The sequence below is a fragment of the Lactuca serriola genome, chromosome 8 (assembly GCF_051521515.1).
Source record: "Lactuca serriola cultivar US96UC23 chromosome 8, Lser_US96UC23_V15, whole genome shotgun sequence".
Taxonomy (NCBI): domain Eukaryota; kingdom Viridiplantae; phylum Streptophyta; class Magnoliopsida; order Asterales; family Asteraceae; genus Lactuca; species Lactuca serriola.
This window is the reverse complement of record NC_136415.1, coordinates 237,235,069-237,250,543: the sequence shown is the minus strand read 5'-3', so window position 1 is coordinate 237,250,543 and position 15,475 is coordinate 237,235,069.

Genomic DNA, 15,475 nt, shown 5'->3' with positions numbered 1-15,475 from the left:
ATTTTGCTTGTATTCCCCCCTGAAAACATTGAAAAACCATTGAAAAAGGGTAGGGTATGAACTCACCGGACGAGGGATGTGTCTGCTTGGATTTGAAAAGTCAGTTCTGGGTCTGCAAACACACGAGGTTCCTATGTAATATGAAATGATATACAATTATATCTAATTAGATTTTAAACCACTAATTAGATTTAATAATACACTCCAAGACGCAAAAACACTTCAAATTAAGTGTTTGGAAGGACTCGGGTGACATCTACGGACGTGTGGGACTTGGATAAAGTGTTTACTCTTCAAGAGTAAACTCCTTATGGAGTTTTCGGATGTAAATACTTTAACCACATGAGTTCACGGCCGTGAACTCATGGTTGAGGGTTTTATGGTGCTAAATGGCTAGATAACACTTGAGGAGGGTTGGTACGAATTTATCTAAGGCATGGAAGGAATTAAATCACCAAAAACACCATCAAAGGGGAGTTTACGGCCCTAAACAAGGAGTTTACGGCCGTAAGCTCCCATACCCCCCTTAAATTGTTGATTTAATGGCCTTAGACTAATCACATGTGATTCTAACAATTTTTACAAACCCTTGAATGAGATTTAAGAATCATATGACTTGTGTAAGTGAGTTCACGGCCCAGCAACTCATTATTGGGGAGTTTACGGCCATGAACACTCAAATGAGGGGATTTCATCATGTTTAAGGCCTCCAAAATGGTTGTGGTTGATTCTAGAATTTATTCCAAGGCTATTGGTGTGTTTAAATGGCTTTTAAACACTTGATTTTGAGTTTACTCTCCATGAGGATGAGTTTACGGCCCAAGCATGTTCTTGGGCAGTAAACTCATGTTTACTCCTCAAAAATGATGATTAGGGTGTTCTAAGTCCGAATTGGTTAGCCACAAAGTCATATCGAAGTCCCAAAATTGGTTTGGAGGGGTTTTAAGGCACAAAAACCCACTTATTATGTGTTTACGGCCCAAAAATGCTCCAGGGCCGTAAACTCATGTTTGAGGTTCATTTTCATAGATTAAACTCTGATTTGAAGGCTAATGAGGTTGAACAACAAGTTAGGGAAGTTACCTTGAAGATTTGAAGCCTTAAATTGATGTTTTGGACCTAGATCTTTGGTTTGAGGAGAGAGGTTAGACAAAGAGTAGTGAGAGAGGGAAAAAGCTTCAAATGGAAGCTTAAACATCTTTAAATAGGGTCTAAGATTTGGACACAGTGGAATTCTACCCGATACCGACATTAAACGGGGCTTTTGGTCGCACCCGTTTAAGTTGCCGTAACCGGATATGGTTGATTTTAAAAATCTTCCGATTACTAGTATGGGACATTAACATGAGTTCTAAACGCGTTTGGACACCTCATTAGATTATAATAATCATATAAGTTTGAATAACTTAGCCCAAAAACGAAACCGGAACGAATTGCTAAAAACGAGTCTTACGGACGAATTGGGTTTCGGCGATGGATAACTTCAGGTTGTTACAGGTATAAATAGGAAAACAATTTTCGAAGTTGGTTACAAGCATTATAGTCTTTCCCAGTGATGAAATAAGACTTATAAAGGATTCACAATTTAAATTAAGTCGAACGAGTGTTTAGTAATACCCTGTATTGTAAACACATTATTGTAACATCCCAAAAATACAGACCAAAAGTTCATTTTTAAATACGTTATTATAAAAGCATCAGTATAATAAAACATCCATAATATCATGTCATGTCGAAACCAAAGTAGAAATAATCCAAACATGTTATCATAAAACAATATCAGAGTGTAATCCCCAATACCTCATGTGCGGAAATATAGTTTGATGCATTGTGATCAAGCCGTCTCCTTTCTTTTGAAAACGAAGTACCTGTTAGGTTTTGGTATACTACAACATCCTATGGTGCACATACAATCCTAAATACCTTGGATCTATGTTTTCACTAATTATACATGCAAATGGTTTCCAAGATATTAAGCTTACAACTAGCATGCATTTAACATAAAATATAATATACTAGTTAGCATAACATACCTTTTGATGGAGCTTGAAGTCTTGGTGTATTTGGCCTTAAAGAGCTTAGCCCCAATAGTGTGGAAGCCTCAAATGAAGTCACAACACATCATAAACAAAGGTAGGACTTGAGAGAGAATTCCATGCACCAAAAACATCCATATTTCATTAAGAAACCAAGTGTACACGTTTTGTTCATGAAGTAGCACATTTATATGTTGGATTCCAAGAGTCATGGGTATAACCCAAATCCATACCCAAGGGTGTTATGATCCATGGTCCATGTGGCCCAACTCTTTATGTATCCATACATAAACTTGGTTCAACATGGATCATAAGCCCAACACATATAAATATAACTAATTACCATAATTAGTCCCCATAGATTTAATTAGTCTCTTTTGATCACTAAATTAATTCCAAATTAATTCTTTATCAATACTAATTAAAACATATGATTTCATATTAATATATATATATATATATATATATATATATATATATATATTAACTTATAATATATTAATAAACCATAAATAACCTTCTCTCAAAAGTCCATCCTAACAAATTGTCCTGATGATATGCAACCCAAATGGACCATGCTACTCTCGGGTCGAATACATACCATTAATAGTTATGGGCTTAGACACCTAATCCAACAGTCTCCCACTTGGATAAGTCTAAAACTATTATTGTGTATGACCCCAAGATCCCAACTAGCAATCGTAGCTCTTAAAGTCGTTGTCAACTTTGAACAAATCACTGACATCTCCATTAGATAAGGGATCATATATTCCTCCATTCTAGATATCATATGGACTGAGACATGGATTATAATCCTTCTCTCTGTCCATTTGTTGTTTCCCGATTTCCAATTTATGACGACTGACTAATTGAATAAATCAAATCAGTCTAGGCCTGGACGAGCACTTACGTTTGTCATTACCAAATCATCGAGGGGACCAAAGATATCATTTTTATCCCTCCAAGGGTAAAAGGAATGGATAAACTTCAACTCATATACTTGTTCCCAAGATCCCGACTAGCAATCGTAGCTCTTAAAGTCGTTGTCGAACTCTGAACAAATCACTGACATGTCCATTAGATAAGGGATCATATATTCCTCCATTCTAGATATCATATGGACTGAGACATGGATTATAATCATTCTCTCTGTCCATTTGTTGTTTCCCGATTTCCAATTTATGACGACTGACTAATTGAATAAATCAAATCAGTCTAGGCCCGGACGAGCACTTACGTTTGTCATTACCAAATCATCGAGGGGCCCAAAGATATCGCTTTTATCCCTCCAAGGGTAAAAGGAATGGATAAACTTCGACTCATATACTTTTTCTACTACTTGTTTAGTCATACACAAAGGCACGTTTTATAAATCGAGTTACCAAATGCGTTTACCTGCAATCAATGCATTACCAACTCATAGGCAACAAGTATATCTCTAGGTTTGAAGAATATAAGATATTATCATCTCATGATCACTCGTGATAAAATCCATGAAGTGATTCAAATGAGCGTGGGTTGAATCCAATACTCGAATCCGTATTCCAGGAGTACTCATGAATGTTGTAGTAACTCTTACTATGTCCACTACCTTGGACATCTACAAACCCGATTCATGACAGTCTTGCCTTAATACCTACTTCAAGCATATTATCGACTGTGGTTGGTTTGAATAACTTAGTCATTCGGAAAGAATAACCTAGTTATTATGGAAGTCAAAACATGTAAAGTGAAACACAAGAATAACGCTAATCCTGTATGGTCCCAAGCACCTTTGAGAGTAAATAAAACACCTTTTATTTAAACACCATATTGATTACTCATTATTCATTGTTTAATGTTTCAAATAATCAACTTTATACTTGAATTAAAACAATAGTTGTCCCATGCTCCAAGCATGTAAACTAGGTTTTCTAAACACTAGGCATGCCATACACCAAGTATGCACACTATTTTGATCTATGATCTTTACTTTGTGAAACAGATCAATTGAACATGATTCCAATGATGCTCATTTCACAATCCCAAATCTTTATATGCATTGATCCTCTCGTAATGACTATGCACAAAGTCACAAAGACTTGTCAACAGACATTACAAAGCATTCCAATGGAGATCAATTCCATGGAAACGAAGTCTCAAATTCAAAGTACATCACTTTGAACATCCTTCTTGCATTAAGCTTTCTAATTTTACACAAATTTGAAAGAAAAACTTCCACCTATGGAAACCTTTCCAGATTCCCATTTTGACTATCACTTCTGAACAAGAGTTACCTCTTTTCTGAATATGTCAATATGGTTCTTCCAAATTAACACATATACTTCCAACTGTCCATGAGAAACCAATCTTTGGTAAACCTCATATTGTCCTCGACAATTGCTTAATCATTTTAGTCATATTAAATTCTAGACTTTTCAGAATATGTCAATATGGTCCTTCCAAAATTAACACTTATACTTCCAACTGTCCATGAGCAACCAATCTTTGGTAAACCTTAGATTGTCATCGACAATTGCTTAATCATTTTAGTCGTATTCAATTCTAGACTTTTCCTCTCTTAATGCCCTGAGCATTTGAAAGTTTTAGAAAGGATAAATATTACAGCACATGCAATCGATCATATATCTGAAGCATATGGGACACGATACATGACGTCTCACATAAAGACATGATCATAGACCAGTCTTTTGCTACAATATTTTTTTATTTTCCATGTTCTCAAAATTTGACTATGAAGAGAGATGTCGTAATCATAATCGAATTTTGAAAACGCAATATATATCGAATTTCCTTAAGTCGAACCATTCCAACATAAAATTCATATATATACTTGACTAAACAAGATTAAAATCTCACTATCTAAGATGATTTGAAATGAAGTATAATTTCCTCTCCCTTAATTATATCAAAACAAATTTTCAATCCCTGCAACTTCACGAATTGAAACTTTTTTTTTCAATAATTAGCATTGCTAACTCGCAATATTAAATATAATTATCATGCTCCCACTAACATGATGATTGTTAGCATAACACTTATGCTCCCACTAGCTTTGACATGTATCCAGAAATTAGCTGGACTTCTAGAAATCAATACTTTATTGACTCTCTTACCAAAGTTCAGATTTCTGATACAAGATGCTTTGATAAGACTTTATCAAAATCATACACATTTCCTTAGATAGCTCACATGTGAGTCTAAGCAATTTTAGAACTATGAAAAGGGATGCCATAATCATGGTCTCAATTGTTTAGACCTTTGCAATTTCTCACAAGTCTATGTTAGTGTGCCGGTTACCCACACACGCTCCACTAACGACTTTGAGAATGCAAATTTCACAATTGCTATCTACTAAAAAACTACTTAGTGAAAGTGTTTCCTCACCATTATTTTCATGAATCGGAGAGAAACCTTAAGACACATAGATTTTATGGTGTATGAGTTCCTATCCATATGAATTTTGTCAAAACCATAATTACAAGACAAGGTTAATGACACTTCCAAATTCATATGGATTGAACTTGTGCAGTCTTAACTTCTTGCCTCCTGGCAGCCCAAGGGTTTGCCATTGCTTCCAAGTAGTTATGCAATCAATTGAGAACTTTCAGAACTCCTATGCAAAGCCAACTTTAACTGGAATGGGCAAAGAAATGTCAACAGATAGATTATAAACCTCAAGTCGTGTGCTAGTGAAGAACTATAGGTTTTATCCTTGATTAGTTCTAGAAACTTTCAAGACCTTTAAGACTCCCACTGTCCTCTTGACATATAAGGCTCTCTTGTCAAGAACCATTGCTTGACAAAACAAATATTCTAGGGAAAGTGCGAATTCTTATCAAGACTAACACTTCACAGAATTGGCCTAAGTTGATCTATGTTTTATCCAAAACATCACAACTTACCAATTTCAAATGTACAAGAGTAGAAAACATTTTAGTCTTACATTTGACTAGTGTTAATAAACCTTCTTCAAGATATGTCACTCAAGTTACAATCTTGGAGTATGACTCTAAGACTTTGTTTTTGGAATGAAGTATGACTCATCTTCTTGATTTAACCATTCCAACAATTCATGTCACCTCTTCTTAGCCATAAGAATGCACTAAGATGTCCTTAGAGGATGAATTGTGATATGGTTTCTCAATCATTAAGATGGTCACAAAACACGATACTAAAGTACTCTCCCATCTTTTCAGATTTGAGAAGCTTTTATCTTTCTGCCTAATTTGATTCTTCTCATTCGTTCTGCCATACATCGAATATTTTCCAATGTTTTAGAATTATACTTAAACTTGTAAGTATAACCATATTTTCTAAACTTTAGTAAATCAAGACGAATAGTCTTATAAATCTTTGTGGTGGACTTGACCAGTGCACACGAATGTGTACTCGGTCCCTTAGTCCTTTCACTTGACTTAATTTTACAAAGATGAAAATTCTCATTCATCATACAACTTGTATGATTCCAAGTTTTGGTCCAATTGAAACTTGGGTGATGAGAATCTTTCCTGATTTGGTAAATTATGACACTACCACAATCGAAAGAATCAAATCCATTTTCCAATATTGCTATCAATGGAATCATATAAACAACCATTTTCCACAAATGCCACTGTAAGGATATTTAAAAAAAACCTTATCTTTTATTTAAAACTTGCGGAAAAACTTATCCTTACAATGCAAATGCATATGAAAATTTTGTTGTTATCTATTCCTAAGCAATATATCATAACTCTTAAGAAACAACTCACAATTCTGATCACCGAACCATGCGATCGAAATCCATCTTCGCGATCAGAATCAGCATATACTTCCTTTCAGAATCCTCTCTTCGATTCTACAAAACATCAAAATGTGATATGGTCACATCATGTATAAGCATCTCAAATAGGATCTTAATAGAGTTAGATAGTGCACTTTACCCGAAGTAGAGTCAAACTCTTTGACTTTACCAACCTTATGATTGTTCAGGTAAATTAGGAAGCTTCGCAACCAATGCCCCATCCTTTGGCAATAAAATGTTTGGAAAGTTGATCTTATAATCAAATTTGCTTTACTAGTCGTCAAATCATTTCTGATTCAGCAGCACCAAGCAAATAGGTAAGATCATTAAGGGTCAAGTCATGGTCTGTCACATAGTAGTCCCAAAAGAACTCACTATGTGACTTAGAAAGTGATTGAACATCCAAATTTCTAAATACTTTGACACCGAACTCTCCCGGCTTGTTAATATGTGACTTCATCTCCAAGATGTGATCACACATAGACCTTGCTTGCCAGTAGGGATTGAGTAACCTTCAACTTGTGGGTTAAGGAGAATAATTGGAGGGGGTGGAGGAAGTGAAATTCCAAGAGATTTGGGTAGATCATAGATGTCTAAACTAGACATCTAAAATGGGAGATATTCAAGTTAGTTGATTTTTAAGTCCTTAATATAACACCCAATATGAAATATTAAGGCTAGGACCCAACACAATATTTTATAACTTGGAAGAGGTTGTCGTAATCCAAGCTATAAGATATTTGAAGGTAGGCGAATGATGATTCACCAATTTCCACCACGAAAAACGAAATAATTTATTAGGTTTTAATTAGATCTGAAACTCCTAGATCTTTTGAGATTCATTAAACTTTTCAATGGCATGTTTCAATCTTGAGTGTACCCTCTGAAATTTTGTGACTGGGATGCCGAGGATCACAAAACAAGGTGTGAATAACCATGCAAACTCACTTGGTACCCTTAATAATATCAGTTAATCGATGTGCCGGTTACCCACACGTGCTCCCAGATCTATGATAAACATTAAGTCACCCTTTGTAATCGTTACTAGTCCAAGTTAGTGTGCCGGTTACCCACACACGCTCCACCAACGACTTGGTAAGGTACAAAGTGTGAATTTCATGGGTTAGCACAAAATTCACATTTTCCTTAGTTACTAAGATTGGGAATTTAATAAGTGTTTAGTTACTTAGTATTTAGCATTATACTTTTAATGAAGGGAGAACTATACTCATTGTCCTACCCGTTCGGCTAACGACCCTCCACCAGTCAAGGAAGCGGTGGGTGAGAGTGAACACCCATTAAACTGCCATTTTATAGGCAGTAACCTTATACCCCTCTTATAGACCGGCTTCGTGAATGAGACCTACTAACGGTAAGATTGACTTTACTCTTATACGTATATATAATCATTAACTTTTAATATTATAATAGTATAAAGGTGTATTTTAAACATTTAAAATACTTGGTGGTTTAATCTATTAATTAAACTATACTCTTAATTTAATTAAACTTAAACCATGTCTTCATGGAATTATTAACTCTTTTAATTAAACACTTTGATTAATTTAATGAAGTCCATAAAGTTTGAACTTTAACTTTTAAAATTCTAGAGTTTGGAATTAAAGTGTATACAAGGGGTAACTTTACAAATTCCAAAACATGAGGACAAGTTTTGAACAATTCAAAAACTTATGGTTTCCATAACTTATGAGTTTTAAAGTTGTTTAATGGAAAAAACTCTTCAAGTTCCATAACTTGTAGACAAGTTATGGAAGACTTTGAAAGCATTTAAAAAGTGTGACTCTTCATTTTTTTCATAACTTATGGAAATTTTATGAGTTATAAAATTCATAAATGTGACTTTTGAAGTAACTTGAGGACAAGTTACAAAAACATATATTATTACCAACTTCTAGATTAATTTGGATTGAAAACAACTATCTCATAAATTTTTCTATTAATCTACACAAACTCATAAACATGAACATTCATAATCAAGATTTTTCAAGCATCATATAAACATGTATAAAACTGGAAACTTTGATTATAACTTAATTTGGATGAGAATAAACATTACCATAGTACCAAAAACAAATTTTATGAAAAAACACTTTGTGGTAATGATTCTGATCCAAAACAGGCCAAAAAAACACGAATATATGTTGTCAGGGGGTCCAACTCGTCGAGTGCATGAACCAACTTGACGAGTTGGATGAATTTGTTCATGGACTCGTCGAGTCTCCTGTTCAAACAACAATAAATTTGATTTTTTCAGTTTTTTTTTAGCAACTTGCATCAAGTATAATTGAAAACAACCCATAGCTCTGATACCACTGTTGGGTTTTGGTATACTACAACATCCTATGGTGCACATACAACCCTAAATACCTTGGATCTATGTTTTCACTAATTATACATGCAAATGGTTTCCAAGGTATTAAGCTTACAACTAGCATGCATTTAACATAAAATATAATATACTAGTTAGCATAACATACCTTTTGATGGAGCTTGAAGTCTTGGTGTATTTGGCCTTAAAGAGTTTAGCCCCAATAGTGTGGAAGCCTCAAATGAAGTCACAACACATCATGGACAAAGGTAAGACTTGAGAGAGAATTCCATGCACCAAAAACCTCCATATTTCACTAAGAAAAGAAGTGTACACGTTTTGGTCATGAAGTAGCACATTTCTATGTTGGATTCCAAGAGTCATGGGTATAACCCAAATCCATACCCATGGGTGTTATGATCCATGGTCCATGTGGCCCAACTCTTTATGTATCCATACAAAAAATTGGTTCAACATGGATCATAAGCCCAACACATATAAATATAACTAATTACCATAATTAGTCCCCATAGATTTGATTAGTCTCTTTTGAACACTAAATTAATTCCAAATTAATTCTTGATCAATACTAATTAAAACATATGATTTCATATTAATATATTATAACTTATAATATATTAATAAACCATAAATAACCATCTCTCAAAAGTCCATCCTTACAAATTGTCCTGATGATATGCAACCCAAATGGACCATGCTACTCTCAGGTCAAATACATACCAATAATAGTTATGGGCTTAGACACCTAATCCGACAGTACCTGAAATCAAAACTGAAAACCGTAAGCACAAAGCTTAGTGAGTTCCCCTATCATACCACATACCATACATAACACATACTTCCAGGCATATGTGGATGCCTGACCAACCCCTTCAGTCCTCTCGACCGATAACCTTGTCGAGCATACCTGGGGGCTGGCCTACACCTTCGGTCCTCTAGACCGATAACCTTGCCTAACATATATGGGTGTTGGCTTACCCCTTCGGTCATCTCGACCCGTCATCGGGGACTATTTCACTCCCTACTACTACAACATAAAAGCATAGCATAAACATATAAATCACATACTGCCTAGCATATTTGGGTGCTGGCCTACCCCTTTGGTCCTGTCTACCGGTAACTCGGGACTATTTCACGCCCCACTACCACTATCACATAACATCATATCATGCTAGCACATAAACATAACAGGTAGCATAAACCTAAATGAATATCACGAAGATGATCATTTAACATACAACCCCTACTGGTGGGCCGACATTGTGGCCGTAGACCCACCGCTACTGGAAGGTAACTCACCTCACACTGCTGAAGTCCCATAGACATAATCCCGGAAGCTGGATGACAGATTCCTGAACTGTCAATATCAAAACTTCACCCAATTAATAATTTGGTTTCAACACATGTCCATAAGTCCATGTTGGGGTAAAAGACTGCTATACCCCTATCTTGGCTTAATTCAAGCCCAAGGCCCAAACCAAAGGCCCAAAAGCCATCTATGAGTCAAAGCCCAACACATGGCCTAATTTTCCAAATTGGGCCCAAACCTTTATAAGGTCTTACCATAAGGCCCAACCATTTAGTCCAGTCCAACATTCAACATTCTAATGGCCCAATATCACATAATCATAAAGGCCCAAACTATGGCCCAATTTTCCAAATTGGGCCTAAATCCTCATATGGGCCTTGCCTCAAAGTCCATTAATTATTCTAGTCCATTTGCTTGCTCTTGGATGCCCCATTAATAACCCAATCATGAAGGCCCAATAGAAAGGCCCAACAATAAACACAAGTGAAATTAGGGTTTCACATAAAATGACGATTAGGGTTAAGTGTTTCTCACTTAACCCATTAAGGACTTAATTGATTAAGTCCATCATTCTTCTAAACAAATCATATGGTGTGATTAGGCTTAACACACAATTTCATTCCAATGGCTCAAATGTGGGTCCAGATAAGTCCAAGCCCAAAAATCCAATATTAGGGGTTTCTAAACCCTAATTAGGGTTTGCAACCCCATGTTAGCCCAATAGGCCCAATAGCTAGGTCTTTTGATCAATAAGGGTTCATTAGACCCATTAGGGTTTCACTAAGCCCATTAGTCACATGTTTGGGCTTTTAGGTCTAATAGGGTTTCATTGGGCCCATTAAGGTTTATTAGGCCCATTAAAGTTTATTAGGCCCATTAGGGTTTTATTCCTTTGTCCAACATCCCACACGAGGCACACCGCCATCCGACACGGCGGCCGGTAGTGGCAGGAGATGGCATCCACCACCCTAAGGTGGTGGTTTTCAATTTGTGACAACCCGAAATTTCCATTCTGGACAAACCATATCAAGACAATAGAGCTTAGAACAGTTTCAGTGAAATTCCAGACTTTGGGTATAAGTTTGGCAGTTTTTCAGGATTTACACTTAAGGAGATATCAGGAGAGTGGTTGCACTAGGGTTTTGTGCAACACTGTTATTCCAACACTCTGTAATATTAGAAATGATTTCAGAAATAAAAATATTTTCTGCCACAAATATCTCACAACTATAAATAGAATTCCGAACCAAATTCATTCATTATTCGCATTTCCAACTAGAGAAAAGCCATTTTCTCTCTCACGGATCTTCGGGTTTTTATCCCAAATCGTGAGTACCCCTCTCTAGTAGTGTTATATAGCTTTAAATGTGTTCATAACATAGATTACATAGCTAAATCACTAGATTTAGGAGTTTACTCCCCAAGGTGTTCTTGGGCGGTAAACTCCCAAAAACAATGCCTAGCCTTCCCCCGAGATATACTACTGCCTTGGACTTATATAAGAGTGTTTTGGGACAAGAAAACATCAAAGAACCACCAAAGTTTGGGAGTTCACGGCCCAAAATTATCTTGGACCGTGAACTCCAAAATCATGCACAAAAGGGTGCTTTTAGCGCACCTAAAGCTTTATACTTTTACCTAGACTTGTTCCCATTTAATCTAAGGCCTTAAACACATCAATAAAACATTGCAAAATGAGTTTACGACCATGACATGGTTCATGGGCCGGAAACATGATTTAAGGACACCAAAGTGTGTCAAGAGTCTTCATATGTTTGGAATAAAAGCCTAGAACTTATACCACTTATGCAAGAGACTTGAAAGCATCAAAAACACCCATCCTAAAGAGTTTACGGCCACAAACTCTAAGGGAAATGGCCTTAGGGCTGTAAACTCCTAAATGGAGTGTTTCTAGGCCTTAAACCCTCCCAAGAATTGAACCACCAAGTTGGAATAATTCTAGGAATCATTTGAACTTCAAAACACACAATACACCCATGGTTGGGAGTTTACGGCCGTAAACTCAAGAGTTTACAACCGTAAACTCCATGTGTGATGGTATAAGGAGAGTAAACTCATATATAGGGTCCTTTGGAACCCTAAACCCATGTACCTTGTCCCACAATAGCTTAGATGCAACCCTTAGGGCTTATAACACTTATATAAAGTGTTTAATATGTTCTAGGATGTCTTAGCTTTATCAATTAGTAACTTAAGACTAATTGAGTGCATATATGTATGATTATATGTTCATTAGGATCGTAGTGTGTGTACAAGTCCTCACTTGACGCCTAACAATCCTACACCGTCCAGTTCATCTAAACTACCAACTACAGGTGAGTTCATACCCCTTAATCAATGTTTTAAATGATTTTAAACGTTTTAATGGGGGGAATACAAGTAGAAAACAGTATGTTATTAAATCAATCTTATGTATTTTATAAACGTGTTTTCACTCAGTAGATTTCACATATTTCAAAAGGTGACACATGAAGTGGTTTTCTATCTTAAAATACCTTGATAACAAAAGTATTAGTGTTGAAATGTTTATTAAAATGACATCAAGTCATTCTTAATTATTGTTCAAAACTCCTAGATATCTTACAAAACCTTTATTTTACCTTCTTGAATCAAACTATACTTATGCGCATATGTTCACATATATGTTAGAGATTATAGTTTTCACCCTTCATTTAGTTTCCAATACTCTTAGGTAGCAAGAGTGCATAAACCTACGTAAACAACCAATTACCTTTCAGTTAACTATCATAGGGATAGTTAGAAGATATCAAACATTATTACTACTACAAGGAATCACACAAGAGTCAGTTCATTCATGAGTCTATACCAATACCTTACATGATACATGAGTACACTTACTTAGGATTACATGATACATGAATATGTTTACATATACTTACCTGTTACATGAACACACTTACATAGATATATTATCCTGTATTCACTTACCTGGATACTTGTATCTCAACTTGTGAGGATGATTTATTAGTATTTTCTATATAAATTATCTTTCTTATCCCGGTTCAATGGGATATCTCAACGGAACTAACCATTCCTCCATCCTGCTGTTGCAACAGAGGATGAGATGAAAATATTCGGATGATCATTAGGTTAACGCTTGTATTAGGAGCCGGCCACAAAACTAACCATTCATCCATCCTCCTGTTGCAACAGAGGATGAGATGAAAATCTTCGGATGATCATTAGGTTAACGCTTATATTAGGAGTCGGCCACGGAACTAACCATTCCTCCATCCCGCTATTGCAACAGAGGATGAGATGAAAATCTTCGTATGATCATTAGGTTAACGCTTGTATTAGGAGTCGGCCACAGAACTAACCATTCCTCCGTCCAACTGTTGCAACAGTGGATGAGATGTGAATCTTTGGAGGATCATTAGGTTAACAATCTGTATTAAGAGATCCATATCGGGACTAACCCTCCCTCCACCCTGCTGCCGCTACAGAGGATAAGAGGACACTCTTTGGATGTACATAGGGTCTATCTTTCGCTTCGGCGATGTCGTGTTTGTCCTGGTAACCCAAGATAATAACACTTACATGATTATATTTTTCTTGTTTACTTTATTTTGTGATATATTCACATAAACGATGAGTTAGACTAAGTACTCTTAGTACTAGTCAATAGAAAGGAAAGCCTATCATTTTACTTACAAAACGTTTAGGTCTTGGTAGAAGACTATCATATCATTTTCCTATTTTACTTTATTGTGTGATATATTCACATAAACGACGAGTTAGACTAAGTACTCTTAGTACTAGTCAATAGAAAGGAAAACCTATCATTTTACTTACAAAACATTTAGGTCTTCGTAGAAGACTATCATATCATTTTCCTATTTTACTTTATTTTGTGATATATTCATATAAACGATGAGTTAGACTAAGTACTCTTAATACTAGTCAATGGAAAGGAAAACCTATCATTTTACTTTGTCATAACAAAACATTCGGGTCTTGGTAGAAGACCACATTTCATACGTATATCAACTGTTCTATTTAAGGATTTATACGACATTCTTAACAACATTCCAAAACAGGACAATAACACATAAATACTTATGAATTCACCAGATTTAAAGCTGATACTCGCTTTCAAAATAACTTGTATTCTCAGGTCATCAGTTAGACAAGTGCGATGGCCATGTTGTTGAGAAGATGGAGCACAGACAAGACTCGCCTTATTTTGATTATTCATTTTATTGTCGTACATTATGAAAGAACACACGTGTATTAAAACTCTACTTATAATGCAATGGATGATGTTGTTTCTTGTTTATTATATTACACTGTTGTGATACTGTACATGACGTCCTCCACCCCTGAACGTTTCCGCCGTTCGTGGTTTTGGGGTGTGACATAATTTCTTTCCATTATTCCATTTTTACAATTTACAATGAAAATACCCAAAATAAAAACACATACACTACACTAAAATAAACACACACACGCAACCACCCTTGTAGAGGCCAGTGGTGGCACGTGGCGACAGCCACCACCTCACAGTGGTGGTGGTGGCCTTCTTGAAAAAAATTTGGCCAAGAGAAACTACATACAACACACTAAATGTAACATCCCGGAATATTAAGAGTAAAGTTGAAGGGCTAAAAGAGTAAATTGGGAAGGGGAACTCGGCGAGTCCAAGGGGGGACTCGACGAGTAGGGTCACGACTTTGGTTGTGTGTTAAGTGGCCGACTCGGTGAGTCAGCGGATGGACTCGGCGAGTAGGCGCTGAGTGGAGAAAACTCTAAATCCGGAGGATGAGCCCTATATAAAGAACATTATACCCTCTCCCCAGCCTCTTTACCCCCTGTAGAAGTCCAGAAAGCCCTGAGGCGTTATTATGAGGGATTAGAGTGCAATTGGAGCTTGGAGAAGTGGTTGTTGAAGAAATCTTGAAGGAGAAGAGACTTGAATCAAAGGGCTTTGCAAGGATCCGGAGTAATCTTCT